The sequence below is a fragment of the Hyperolius riggenbachi genome, chromosome 1 (genome assembly GCF_040937935.1).
Source record: "Hyperolius riggenbachi isolate aHypRig1 chromosome 1, aHypRig1.pri, whole genome shotgun sequence".
NCBI classification, from domain to species: domain Eukaryota; kingdom Metazoa; phylum Chordata; class Amphibia; order Anura; family Hyperoliidae; genus Hyperolius; species Hyperolius riggenbachi.
In genome coordinates this window covers 681,353,016-681,368,369 of record NC_090646.1, presented here as the reverse complement: position 1 = coordinate 681,368,369, position 15,354 = coordinate 681,353,016, and the positions used below count along the sequence as shown (strand labels likewise).

The window sequence follows — 15,354 nt, the reverse complement described above, 5'->3', positions numbered from 1 at the left end:
CTGCTCCCAGCAATATGAGCGCCACCTGCTGGTAGACAGCTGAAGTCCACCTCAAGTTCCTAGTGCTGCCACCAGCAGGATGACACAGATCATTACAGTACCCCCCTCTTTTAGGAGCGGACTCCGAACGCTCCACACGATCTCCAGAGTTAGCCCCACCTGGGTCTCAATAGAAAAAACGAGGCTGGGTGGGCAGGGAGGGAGAGAAATCAAAAAACATAAAATATGGATGGACCACCGAAGTCTTTAGAGGCTGGACAGCCTGGACATGATGTGACTGGCCAGAGTCACGCAGAAACACAAATTGGGAAACAGAGACATCAGCAGCGTGGAGATCATCAGGATCCGAAGGAGCAGGAACAGACTGGAACCCATCAGGATCAAGAAGAGCCGGAGCAGACTTGAGATCCGCAGGAACACCGTACTTGGAAGCAACACCTGGAACTGCGTACTTGGAAGCAACAACTGGAACCGAAGACTTGGAAGCAACAACTGGAACCGAAGACTTGGAAGCAACAACTGGAACCGAAGACTTGGAAGCAACAACTGGAACCACAGACTGGATACCCTCAGAAGCGGCAGCAGACTGGATACCCTCAGAAGCGGCAGCAGACTGGATACCCTCAGAAGCGGCAGCAGACTGGATACCCTCAGAAGCGGCAGCAGACTGGATACCCTCAGAAGCGGCAGCAGACTGGATACCCTCAGAAGCGGCAGCAGACTGGATACCCTCAGAAGCGGCAGCAGACTGGATACCCTCAGAAGCGGCAGCAGACTGGATACCCTCAGAAGCGGCAGCAGACTGGATATCCTCAGAAGCGGCAGCAGAATGGATATCCTCAGAAGCGGCAGCAGAATGGATATCTTCAGAAGCGGCAGCAGACTCACCAACCTTGGAAGCAGCAGCAGAGTTGCCAGACTTGGAAGCAACAGCAGAGTCGCTAGACTTGGAAGCAACAGCAGAGTCGCCAGACTTGGAAGCAACAGCAGAGTCGCCAGACTTGGAAGCAACAGCAGAGTCGCCAGACTTGGAAGCAACAGCAGAGTCGCCAGACTTGGAAGCAACAGCAGAGTCCTGTGACATTTGAGCAGTTAACTGGAAAGCTTCAGGTAGTGCTGCAGGCAGATTAGCAACAGACTGAATAGTCTCGGGCAGGGCAGCAACAGGCTGGATGGTAAACTGGGTGCCCTCAAATAGTCCAGCAGACCAGGCACCACCAGGTGAAGCAAGAACCGTAGCAGGCCAGGCACCATCAGGAACATCAGTCTGAGCACCATTAGGAGCAGGAACATCAACAGACTTGGTACCTACAGGAACAGCAGCAACAAAAGTCTGTGAAGGCTGGGCAGCAGCTTGCATAACCTCAGGCAAAACAGAAGACGGGATAACTTTAGGCAAGTTAACAGGTTGGGAGGCTTCAGACAGGACAGCAGGCTCAGTAGTTTCAGACAGGACAGCAGACTGTGTAACCTCATGGATCTGGACCTTTGGTTGAGCACTTGGCTGGGCCGTTGGCTGAGCGCTTGGCTGGACCGTTGGCTGAGCGCTTGGCTGGACCGTTGGCTGAGCGCTTGGCTGGACCGTTGGCTGAGCGCTTGGCTGGACCGTTGGCTGAGATCCCAATACAGTCTGTGCGGACTGGCACTGAAACTGTGTGAATTGAGCCTGTGCGGACTGGGAGCAAAATTCCGCAGGCAGGGAGCAACACTCTGCGGGCTGGATGCAACACTCTGCGGGCTGGATGCAACACTCTGCGGGCTGGATGCAACACTCTGCGGGCTGGATGCAACACTCTGCGGGCTGGATGCAACACTCTGCGGGCTGGATGCAACACTCTGCGGGCTGGATGCAACACTCTGCGGGCTGGATTGCAGGACTGGATACTGCAGGATAAACATTCTGGAGCTCTGCAGGCCTGGCAGGCTGACCCACTGTCAGCAAACCTAGTCCATGAAAGAGTCCACAAAGAAAGGCGAAGGACTGCTCAGGACAGACTGGAGATTGCTGAGGACACAAATCACCTGGAGTCTGCATGGACATGGTTGAAGTCTGCACGGATCGGGGTGAAGTCTGCACGGATCGGGGTGAAGTCTGCACGGATCTGGATGAAGTCTGCACGGATCTGGATGAAGTCTGCATGGAGCTGGATGGAGTTCGTATGAAGCTGCAAGGAGTCTGCACACGACTGTAATCGGCTGGAGGCTGTACCCGACTGGAATCGGCTGGAGGCTGCACACAACTGGAATCGGCTGGAGGCTGCACACAACTGGAATCGGCTGGAGGCTGCACACAACTGGAATCAGCTGGAGGCTGCACACAACTGGAATCAGCTGGAGGCTGCACACAACTGGAAGCGGCTGGAGGCTGCACATGCTGAATGGAGTTGGTAGGAAAGAATTTATTTTTCCTTTTGGACGATGACTTGTTTTCTAATGATTTTTGCCAGGACCAAGGTGTGGTTCTGACTGCAGTTTGCAATGGAGTTTGTACAGATAACTGACATGCAGGTTGTGAACTCTGGACATAAGGGTTATCAGAGAGAGGATGAGATTGAAATTTAGAGGAAAGAATTTTTTGCCAGATGGCAATCAAAGCAGAGGCAGACTCATTCTCATACAAGGCATTAACCATCAGAGATCTTACTCCACAGATACAATTCCTAATAAACTCCTCATCTTGTTGCAAATAGAATGACATAAACTGTTCCCTATCATTCTTCAAATAGCCATAATAAGCATTGATCTCTTCTGCAGTAAAATCAAAACTGACTTGATTGCTGCAATCTCTCCACTCATTTGACTCCTCAATCACATGCATGCATGCATCTGCATCAAATGACAAGATTTCCTCCCAAACTTGGATCAGGGCAGAGGCGGCTTTCTGCGGACACAATTTGTAACCACTCATCCTTTTCACAGCATGCACATATTTCAGCAGACAAGAACTTTCCATTTTAGAATAGTGGTTTAAAAAACTGTTCCTATCCTTCTTTAAATGATCAGCTAGATAGTTAATATCTGCTGCACAAAAGACAGGTTCTAAACGAGATTGGTTCCTAACCGGCAGAGAATGTATTTGTCTATTAATAGAACTTGACTGAACTACATCATAAACAGAATCAAGACTGGACTGGATTGTAACAGACAAAGAACCAGTTTGCATTTTATTCTTTGCTGTCACAGAACAAGGTTTGCATTGGGAAATTAACATATCTTTCCAGGCAGACATTAATAATGAGGTTCTTTCAAATTTGCATACTCTTAAATCAATTAATGATTGGAGGGATTGAACACAAGCTTGCATAATATTGTTGTCTTTGTTGGAGTAGAACTTAAAGAAAGATTCCCTGTCATTTTTCAAAATTGAAATCAAAACGGTAACATCAGATGGGCTAAATGGAGGATCAAGAAAATTATCCTTGGATAATTTACTTTCCTGATACCTCCACGTCTCCATACTTCCTGGGTTAGCTCCTCCCCTCTAACCCCTATAGGACCCGTACAAAGCTATAAATAAAGGATATGATCCCACTACCCTCATTCTCTTTTTTGTCCTCAGACACTATAGGATCCGTGGTTTGGTAGATATGTTGTACAATTTTCTATCTGCTATACTTTCATTACTCTTTAACGATTGTTTACCTATTGCTCATTGAGCACCTTACCCCATGCCAGGTTTTTTTTTTCAAATGTTTTTTCCTGGTAAATAAGAGGGCCTTTGGCTACTAAATGTGCCTGTATAGGACCTCTTAAGGATCATAGAAGGCGTTTATACAGGCTAAAGGCTTGTGGGGATTCCTGTGTGCCCGTTTTGGGTGCGCTTTAGCCTACCTGTGGGCTCCTGTGCGTGTATCTTTTAATATGGCTCCTTGGTCGGGCTCTTGGGTCGCGCTGACTTAGGAGATTGCTATGGCGGCGGCGCTTCTTCACTTCCGGGTGCGCGTCCTAGGCGTCCGGAAGTACGCATCTGCGCATGTGCGTCATGCCGCGCATGGTAGAGACTCGGGAGAGTCTAGCGGCGGACATGTTGCGTGTGGGCAAACGTGCCCTCTTCTTGCGGCTACGGCTGCACGCACAATAAGCGCGCTAGGTTTTAATGTTTTAAAGGGGCCTTATAAAAAAAAAAAAAAAAAAATTTAATATATGTATATATATGTATATATCAAATCTATTGGAAGCAATTAAATTATTGCTTGTATCTCACAGAGCACATAAGGATGATGCTGGATCAGGCTCCAGTAGACCAAAGTCCACAGTGCGTGCCGTAGATAGCGCCTCTCAAGGAGCATCGGGGTGAGAAAAAAAAAAATGTTTTAAATAAACTTAAAAGCAGATCCGTCCTTTCAACAAGTGAAGCAATTAACTATTGCTTTTATCTTGTAGAGTGCGCAAAGTGGGGCAAGATGAGTCAAGATCTAGCAGAACCAGGTCAAGGTCAAAATCAAGATCGAAAAAGCACAAATCGAAGAAGCATCATCACAAGTCTTCTAGATCCAGATCAAGATCTAGATCACGCTCCAGAAGAAGGAGATACTCATCTAGATCAAGTCATTACCACCATTATAGGAGCAGATCACGTTCTCCTACACATAGACATTTACCGAGTAGCAATCAGTGTTGGGCATGTCCAAACCCTGCTATGACGGATAAGACTGTTTGTGAATCATGTTTCAGTCAATTGGCTAGAACGCTGGAAGCCAAGTCCGAGGATATATCGGAGATCATAAGAAAGGTTGTGAGGGAAGAGGTAACGGCACACTCTTCAACATCTCTTCAATCCACACAAGAAGATGTCTTGGAGTCTGACCAAGGGGAAGATGATGAGGCACCCTGCCTATTTGACTTTAAGCTTACCAGCCCATTCATAACAGCAATAAAGGAGGCCCTTGAGTGGACAGATCCTCCAGGAGAGGAAGAACAGAATAAAGAGTATTACTCACACTTAACGAAAAAACCGAATACATTTCCAATTATGAAGGAAATAAAAAATATAATATTAGAAGAGTTCAAGAAAGTGGAGAGCAAAGCTTCAATTCAAAATTGTTTTTCTAAATTATACCCTGTGAAGGATGAGGAAGTGCCTTTTCTTCAAAATCCACCATCAATTGATGCCTCGTTATCTAGATTGGTAAAACACGTTACGTTACCCAAAGAGGATTCGGCCATCTTTAAAGATGTTTTGGATAGAAGAGTGGACAGTGACCTAAGAAGATCATATCTGGGTGCAGGGGCCACATGTAAACCAGCCATTGCCCTCACCTCGGTTGCAAAGGCCTTGAAGATTTGGATAGACAATATAGAGCAAGCAATCCTGGAAGACAAGGATAAAATGGAAATCATATCCACCATGGAGGATTTAAAGATCTCTGCAGATTTTATAGGGGAAGCATCCATGGACATTCTAAGATCCCTCTCTAGAATCATGATAAATGCAGTAACGGCTAAGAGGGCAATGTGGCTGAAGCCATAGCGAGCAGACCTAAGCTCTAAACAAAGTTGGGTAAAGATACCTTATGATGGAGTATGCCTCTTTGGAAGTGAGATGGACAAGGCGATCTCTAGAGTCACTGGTGGCAAATCAGGGTTATTACCACAGGATAGACCACAGAAAAGAAATTTCTCAACAGGGAGAAGACAGCAGAATACCCGATTTAGAGACTCCAAAGCCTATAGACCAGGAAGGCCTTTTAGAAATAACTGGAAAAGCTCACAAGCCTCGCTGGCAAGGTCACTCAAGTCTAGTATTCAGAATGCAGGACAAGCAAAGCAGTCTTTTTGAAGGTACGCCCACCCAGATATCCAAAGTGGGCTCTCGATTGATGGAATTCAAGGATGTTTGGGTGGAAAGGATAAAGGACGACTGGGTAACCAAGACAGTTTCTACAGGGCACAAGTGGAAATTCCGATGGCACCCCAGAGACAGATTTCTGCAAACTCACATCTCCAAGAATCAGCAGAAGGCAGACACATTAAGAGATTATGTGAATTCCTTGCTAGATCAAAAGGCAATACAGATGGTTCCTCTAGCAGAAAGAGGAAAGGGAGTTTACTCGCAACTTTTTCTAGTACAGAAAAAGAGTGGAGGATTTCGCCCAGTTATAGATCTAAAATATCTAAACAAGGCAATAGTTATTCCAAGGTTCAAGATGGAGTCCATTCAATCGATTATCCTTGTTATTATGCCAAACGATTGGATGTTGTCAATCGACCTTCAGGACGCTTACCTCCACATACCCATACATCAAACTTTTCAAAGATTCCTGAGATTCTATGTAGACAACTTACATCTGCAATTCACTTCTCTGCCTTTCGGCCTGTCTACAGCACCTCGAACATTTACCAAAGTTTTGGTGGCCGCAATTGCGGAATTGAGACTGAAAGGTATTCGAATACACCACTATCTGGACGACATCTTGATACTAGCAGACTCGGAGCAGAAACTAATTGCTCACAGAGAAACAGTGATAACGTTTCTGGAGAAATTAGGATGGATTATCAACTGGAAAAAGAGCCAAATGATTCCATCCAGGGAATTAACTTACCTAGGAGCAAAATTCAACACGACAGACAACACGGTGTCCTTACCGAAGGAAAAAGTGCAGAATATCCGCAGATCGATTCAGGGAATCATGTATCGGACACAGATAGTATCGAGACATTGTCTTCAAATATTGGGTCTGATGTCATCAGTGATTCCAATGGTCAGATGGTCCAGATGGCACATGAGATCTTTCCAGTGGAATTTTCTGAGGCAATGGGACCAGTCATCCATGCATCAGAAGGTCAAACTATCAATGTCGTGCAGAATATCTCTTCTTTGGTGGATCGATCAGAAAAACCTGTGCCAGGGGTTTCCATTAGCTCCTTTCAATTGGATCATGATTACTTCGGACGCAAGTCAGACCGGATGGGGAGCTCATTGTCTACAGAAATGGGCACAAGGTCAGTGGCCGGAGAATCATCAGAGAATAGTGTCCAATATATTGGAACTGAGAGCAGCTTTTCAGGCGACCCAGGCTTTTGCGCACATGATCAGGAATTCAGCCCTATGTCTACAGTTGGACAATCGTGCTGCGGTTGCATATATTCAGAAGCAAGGAGGAACAAGGAGCTTATCATTGATGAGGGAACTTACTCCATTAATGATCTGGGCGGAGAAGAACTTACAAGCTATCAGGGCAGTTTACCTTCCAGGGAAATTGAACATTCAAGCAGACTACTTATCCCGGAATGTTGTCGACAACAACGAATGGAAATTGAATTCCTCAGTGTTCAAACAGATAATTCAATTATGGGGTCTCCCTCAGGTCGACCTATTCGCATCTCATCTCAACAACCAGTTGCCAACATTTCTTTCCAGATGCTGGGTTCCAGGGACGAGCGGGATAGACGCCTTAGTAGCCCCATGGAGAGCATCCCTAGTATATGCATTTCCTCCGGTTCCTTTAATCCTGAGATTCCTCAAGAGGCTGAAAACGGAACAGGTTACAGCAATAGTGGTGACGCCCTATTGGCCCAAGAGGCCTTGGTTTCCACTACTGATCAACATGTCTCTCTGTCCACCTCTGAAGTTATACATGGCACAGGACCTACTATCACAGAAGGAGATATACCATCAGAATCCGGAGATATTATCTCTAACGGTATGGAGATTGAGAGGAGGATCCTAACAGAAGCTGGGTTTTCCCTACCTGTGGTGAACACTTTACTAAGAGCCAGAAAAGTATCCACTAACAGATCGTATCATAGGGTATGGAGAAGATTTATAGATTTCTCATCACTGAGGGAAGTGGACTTTCTATCACCATCCATTCCTCATATACTGGACTTTTTACAAACGGGGGTGGATCTGGGCCTGAGTGTTAGTACCTTGAGATGTCAAGTTTCAGCTATTTCAAGCCTAATAGGCCAAAGACTTTCAGCTGATAGACTGATTCAGTTATTTTTTCAAGCCCTAATGAAGATCCGACCCCCTGTTAGGAAGATTCTTCCATCTTGGGATTTACCTCTCGTCTTAGACTATCTGTCATCAGAACCATTTGAACCTATCGAAACCTGCTCCATCTGGAATTTAACCCTAAAAACAACATTTTTAGTGGCTATCTCCTCTGGCCGAAGAGTGTCAGAGATCCAAGCACTGGGAGTGCTCAATCCACACATTGTTTTCTATCCCGATAGGGTAGTCCTCAGGCCTGTAATGGATTTTCTACCGAAGGTAGTTTCGGAGAAGCATATAAATCAGGAATGGACCTTACCAGCCTTTCCCAATGCAGAGGAGGGATCGGCAATCAAGCATCTGGATATCGTCAGAATCCTGAGATTCTATATAGAGGCTACAGAACCCTTCAGGAACTCTGATCACCTATTTATTTGTCCTTCGGGACCTAGAAAGGGCCAGGAGGTTTCAGCTAGAACAATAGCTACCTGGATAGTCAGGCTCATAAAGGCAGCATACAGAGCAAAGGGGGCAGAGGAGATTCCATCAACCTCTGCTCATTCAACTAGAAGTATGTCAACTTCTTGGGCAGCATCCGCAGGTGTCTCCCTTACAACGATATGCAAAGCCGCGAACTGGACATCTCCAAATACGTTCATAAGACATTACAGAATTGATCCATCTGTATTAACCTCTGTAAATTTTGGAAAAAAAGTATTGTCTGCTGTAGATAAATAATCTGCTGATCTTTTCATATAAACATAATATTTTTGCATTGTACCCACCCGTCTGGTTTATTGGTGCTAGTTATGTCCCAGGAAGTATGGAGACGTGGAGGTATCAGGAAAGTCAGAAAATTTGTACTTACCTCTGTAATTTTCCTTTCCTGATACAACTCCACGTCGACATACGACCCGCCCTTAGTTTTGTTGTGTCTGAGTACTATATACAAGAATGAGGGTAGTGGGATCATATCCTTTATTTATAGCTTTGTACGGGTCCTATAGGGGTTAGAGGGGAGGAGCTAACCCAGGAAGTATGTCGACGTGGAGTTGTATCAGGAAAGGAAAATTACAGAGGTAAGTACAAATTTTCTGACTTTTCAGCAACCATTGAAGGACTTGCAGCAGGTCCTGCACCTCTTCTGCAGACAAGATTTTCTGATTAACATAGTTTTGCACTAACTCCAATAACTGCTGAAGCTGCTTTCTGGAGTAAGCTGCAAAATTCATGAAGGAATAACTTTTGCTATCCTCAGCAAGCAAGACATAGTAGTACACATCATCAAAATTCCAACTCTTTGTACAGATAGATGAATCTGCAGTATTTCTGTGATCAATATATGGTTGGGCTAGGTCATTCTGTAACGATTGGTCATGCAGATCGTGGTCGTGACTGGAACTAGACTGGCAGATCCACGATCTCTGCATGGCAATCGTTTTGGTTTAACAAACTGGAAGATCACAATAGAAATACTGATGTCTGCACAACAGAGTAGAATATAAATGTGTTTTATTACAATAATGCAAGTGTACAAATGCAGATCACCATACACATACAATATACAATCAAACAACGCGTGGTGCACCACAAATACCAGAACCCTGACTATCTATCTATCTATACAAATATATACAGCAACCCACACAATATGAGAATATATACAATAATACAATATATACAGACACGTCTCAACACAATCAGCACACAGAAGAATCGTCAGACTAGCAAGGATCAAATACCAGGAAATCAGAATGGATCAGAAGTACAGAATCAGAAGACAAAAGATTAGTCGAACAAGCAGGAGTCAAAATACCAGGAGCTCAGGATACAGGACAGATGGCCAGAGTCACAACACTGCAGGAACAAGACACAATGACCTAGCAATGTGCTGCTAGGAAGTCCGGCCTTAAATATGCAGCACATTGCTCAGGTGACTGACCAGAGTCTTTCACAGTTCCATCTGCTGGTGAGCCGAGGAATTGCACTGCTCCCAGCAATATGAGCGCCACCTGCTGGTAGACAGCTGAAGTCCACCTCAAGTTCCTAGTGCTGCCACCAGCAGGATGACACAGATCATTACAAATATTATTATTTATTTATATAGCACTGACATCTTCTGCAGCACTATAGAGTACATAGTCCTGTCACTGACAGTCCTCAGAGGAGCTCACAATCTAATCCTACCATAGTCTTAGTCTAATGTCCTACCATATTATTATGTATTTATATAGCACTCACATCTCCTGCAGCACATTACAGAGTACATAGTCATGTCACTGACTGTCCTCAGAGGAGCTCACACTTTAATTCCTACATATGCTAATAATATACTTATACAAATTATCAAATACATTTTGCACATACAGTTTATACTCACAAACACACACCACTTTGTCAGGCAATGCAGTCCATTATTTTCTAGGTAAATGGTAAATAAGGTGAGTGGAAAGGCTTCTGAAGGTGAATTTAAATTATCTTTGTTATAAAATATTTTCTCTTTGCTTTAGCATTTAGGTAAGTAACAAGAAATATATTCATTCACCTATGATTTACTTCCTAAAATACACTAAGCAGAGACCCTGGATAAGTCCGCGAGGACCGCTGATGATAAACTCACAAAAGCACAAAGAGCACAACTATAGAACGCCCAGTGAGCAGTGATGAGCGAAAATGCTGATATGCTTTCTGCATTCATTTTTGTGAAAATAATGTAAAACTCGACTTTTGAGCAAAAATGCCTTTGAAAATCATTCTGTAATAGGTTCGTGATTTTATGCGTTTTTGCTAATTTTTGTATTAAAAGAAGTTTTTTTTTTTTCCATCTTTCCTAAATTTTCGCAAAAAAAAAAAAATGTTTCCTTTGACCATGCATATTTTCATGAATATATTCCCGAAATTGAAAAAAAGCATTTTTTATGCAGAAATGACTTTAAAGAAATTTCCTAACACTGCCTGCAAGAAGTATTTTTGAATGATTTTTTGATTGATGTTTGGAGTGAACTTTATTCCTTCAAACAGAGTTATACTTTTGGACCAGGAATTGAAAATGGCTCTCCATAAACATTAGAGCATATTGTGTGGCTAATGATGAGGATTCTCCCTTGACCTGCTGTCTACCCTATAAGGAAACTATAGGAGGTCACCTGATTAAAATCGCCGCCACTCAGAAGAAGAATTTACAGCAGAATATGAATTGCATAGACTCATCTTACTTGCAGGAGTGCGGTATTTCTCCAAACAAATGATATCCATCTCCAACTTATCAATAACCTCGTCGTGTTGAACAAGCAATGGTCTGGACGAGTTCTCAATATTATAAATATATTAATAAGCCAGATACCTGGCTAGCATGAAAACTTAGGTAGCAGGAAAGGGTGAATTCTATATATAAAATTCAAACTAAGGATGGTCTTATAACTAGTGGTCCCTCAAAGATTCATTAAGCCTTCCGGGAATTTATTCGCTAAATTATATGATAAACCACAACGCTCTTACACTCTCTCATACTGGTCACTGGAAGCTCAGCATGGCTCCTCATGGCAGAGATCTCTCTGAGCAGCTTATAGAGGAATTCTGCCCAATCAGATATTTTCCCTCCCTGGGGTCATGTGACTGGTTAGTGTTACAAGGTCTCAGGTGTCACTGGGGAGCAGGAGGTGTGTTACATTTGGTGTTATCGCTCTCACACTCTCTCATACTGGTCACTGGAAGCTCAGCATGGCTCCTCATGGCAGAGATCTCTCTGAGGAGCTTATAGAGGAATTCTGCCCAATCAGACATTTTCCCTCCCCGGGGTCATGTGACTGGTTAGTGTTACAAGGTCTCAGGTGTGACTAGGGAGCAGGAGATGTATTACATTTGGTGTTATCGCTCTCACACACTCTCATACTGGTCACTGGAAGCTCAGCATGGGTCCTCACGGCAGAGAACTCTCTGAGGAGCTTATAGAAGAATTCTGCCCAATCAGACATTTTCCCTCCCCGGGTCATGTGACTGGTTAGTGTTACAATGTCTCAGGTGTGACTGGGGAGCAGGAGGTGTGTTACATTTGGTGTTATCGCTCTCACACTCTCTCATACTGGTCACTGGAAGCTCAGCATGACTCCTCATGGCAGAGACCTCTCTGAGGAGCTTATAGAGGAATTCTGCCCAATCAGACACTTTCCCTCCGTGGGGTCATGTGACTGGTTAGTGTTACAAGGTCTCAGGTGTGACTGGGGAGCAGGAGGTGTGTTACATTTGGTGTTATCGCTCTCACACTCTCTCATACTGGTCACTGGAAGCTCAGCATGGCTCCTCATGGCAGAGAACTCTCTGAGGAGCTTATAGAAGAATTCTGCCCAATCAGACATTTTCCCTCCCCCGGGGTCATGTGACTGATTAGTGTTACAAAGTCTCAGGTGTGACTGGGGAGCAGGAGGTGTGTTACATTTGGTGTTATCACTTTCACACTCTCTCATACTGGTCACTGGAAGCTCAGCATGGCTCCTCATGGCAGAGAACTCTCTGAGGAGCTTATAGAAGAATTCTGCCCAATCAGACATTTTCCCTTCCCGGGGTCATGTGACTGGTTAGTGTTACAAGGTCTCAGGTGTGACTGGGGAGTAGGAGGTGTGTTACATTTGGTGTTATCGCTCTCACTCTCTCTCATACTGGTCACTAGAAGCTCAGCATGGCTCCTCATGGCAGAGAACTCTCTGAGGAGCTTATAGAAGAATTCTGCCCAATCAGACATTTTCCCTCCCCCGGGGTCATGTGACTGATTAGTGTTACAAAGTCTCAGGTGTGACTGGGGAGCAGGAGGTGTGTTACATTTGGTGTTATCACTTTCACACTCTCTCATACTGGTCACTGGAAGCTCAGCATGGCTCCTCATGGCAGAGAACTCTCTGAGTAGCTTATAGAAGAATTCTGCCCAATCAGACATTTTCCCTCCCGGGGTCATGTGACTGGTTAGTGTTACAAGGTCTCAGGTGTGACTGGGGAGTAGGAGGTGTGTTACATTTGGTGTTATCGCTCTCACTCTCTCTCATACTGGTCACTAGAAGCTCAGCATGGCTCCTCATGGCAGAGAACTCTCTGAGGAGCCTATAGAGGAATTCTGCCCAATCAGACATTTTCCCTCCCCGGGGTCATGTGACTGGTTAGTGTCACAAGGTCTCAGGTGTGACTGGGGAGCAGGAGGTGTGTTACATTTGGTGTTATCTCTCTCACACTCTCTCATACTGGTCACTGGAAGCTCAGCATGGCTCCTCATGGCAGAGAGCTCTCTGAGGAGCTTATAGAAGAATTCTGCCCAATCAGACATTTTCCCTCCCTCCCGGGGTCATGTGACTGGTTAGTGTTACAAGGTCTCTGGTGTGACTGGGGAGCAGGAGATGTGTTACATTTGGTGTTATCGCTCTCACACTCTCTCATACTGGTCGATGGAAATTTAATGTCACCTTATAGAAGAGAACTCTCTGAGGCTCCTGAAGGTAATATCCAGGGGAAAAGAAGATAAATCTACTTACCCAGGGCTTCCTCCAGCCCCTAGCAGCTCATCTGTCTTTTGTCACAGCTCCGCTCTCAGCTGCTGGCTCCCGGTCCCCAATGGTGCCTCACTAGCCCATCATCTACTGCGCCTGCACGAGCACCGCTGTCAATCAAGTCCATGTTGTCTGGAGTGTACTGTGCAGGTGCAGAACTACTTTGCCTGCGCGATACACTCTGGACCACATGGACATGATTGAAAGCAGCGGTTGTGCTGGTGCAGTAGAGGACGACCTCCCAACAGGGACCCTGGGCCATCAGCAGGAAGCTGAGCTGCGGCGAGGGCACAGGGCAGCTGCAGGGGGCTGGAGGAAGCCCCCGGGGTAAGTAGATATCTTTTTTTTTTCTTTTTTTTTTCCTGGACATTCCCTTTAAGAAAATAATTGTTGTGCTACATAAAGATGACCCAGGCTTTTAGAATATTTCCAATACCCTGACACTTAGTTTCAGCACGGAGGACAAGACCGTACAGTAGTTTAACAGGAGAGGTCCCAGTCAGAACAGGTCTCACCATGTTTAACCAATGGAGTTGAGTGCATGTGCTCAGCATCATATCCAGAGGTTGTCTCTTGCAAATAGACGTATGACTGCTGGCAGCATTGCTGCAGAGATTGAAGGGGTGGGAATAAGGGGGGCAGCCTTTCAGTGCTCAGACCATACACCACACACTGCATAAAATGCTCTGCATGATTGTCAGTCCACAAAGAAGCCTTCTAAAATTGATGCACAAGAACATCTGCAAACAGTTTGCTTAGATCAGATAGAGTAAGGACATGGATCACTGGATCTGTGGTCTGATGAGACCAAGATAATTTTATTTAGTTCAGATGGTATCAAGGTGTGTGGCAGCAACCATGTGATGAGTTCAAAGACATTGGGCCTGATCCAACTTACTTTTCCTTATAAATTTTCTCCTAGGAGATAATTTTTATCTTCTGTTTAAAATAACTTTTCAGCCCTCTGCAACTGAAAAAGTACCAACAAGTAGGTGAAACTACTGTCAAAATTATTCTGGTTATTTTCTTGCTTGCTGATGGCTTGAAAAGTATTCATTTTCATTTATAAAGATGTAAAATATCATCTAGGAGAAAACCTAGGATAAAAAAGTGAATTAGATCAGGACCAAACCCTACAGTCAATCATGGTGGTGGTGGGAGTTTCATAGTTTGGGGTTGTATGAGTTCTGCTGGTACTGGGGAGCTACAGTTTATTGAGGGAACCAAGAATGCCAACATGCACTGTGCCAGAGCATGATCCCCTCCTTTCAAAAACTGAGCCACAGCGCAGTATTTCAGCATGACTACAACCCCCAAACACACCTCCAAGATGATAAATGCCGTGCTAGAGAAAGTGAGGGTAAAGGTGCTGGACTGGCCAAGCATGTCTCCAGACCTAAATCCTATTAAGCATATGTGGGGCATCCTCGTACAGAAGGTGGAGGAGCGCAAGGTCTCTATCATCTACCAGCTTCATCATGGAGGACCAGAAGAGGATTCCAGTGGTGACCTGTGATGCTCTAGTGACCTCCATGTCCAGAGGTTGTGCTAGGAAATAATGGGAGGTACACAAAATATTGACACATTGGGCAAAATGTTGACATTCTTTACTCAGGGGTGTACTCGATTCTGTTGCTAGCAGTTTATATTTACCTATCCACGCTCCTGCGCAGGCTTTCCCTCGGGTTCCTGCACCCACCCAATAGCTAATTTCTGCAGAGACCGAGGGGAAGCTTGTAGTGCGTCTGTACAGGACCGTGGATAAGTAAATATTGCTGCACGCTCTTCGGGGGCTGCCAGCGCTGGATACTCGAGGCTGAGGAGGACGGGCGAAGCCTCATTAGGATCCAGAGGCCTCCCCCTCCTGAGGTAAGTACCCCCCAGGGG

The 15,354-nt window shown here is 45.0% G+C and overlaps 1 protein-coding gene across 1 annotated transcript in view; it reads left to right on the top strand.

Moving 5' to 3' along the window:
* The window catches only part of LOC137544555 (protein NLRC5-like), a 302,732-nt gene that overhangs the window by 275,783 nt on the left and 11,595 nt on the right, over positions 1-15,354 (top strand). The gene's annotated exons all lie outside the window — the stretch shown is intronic.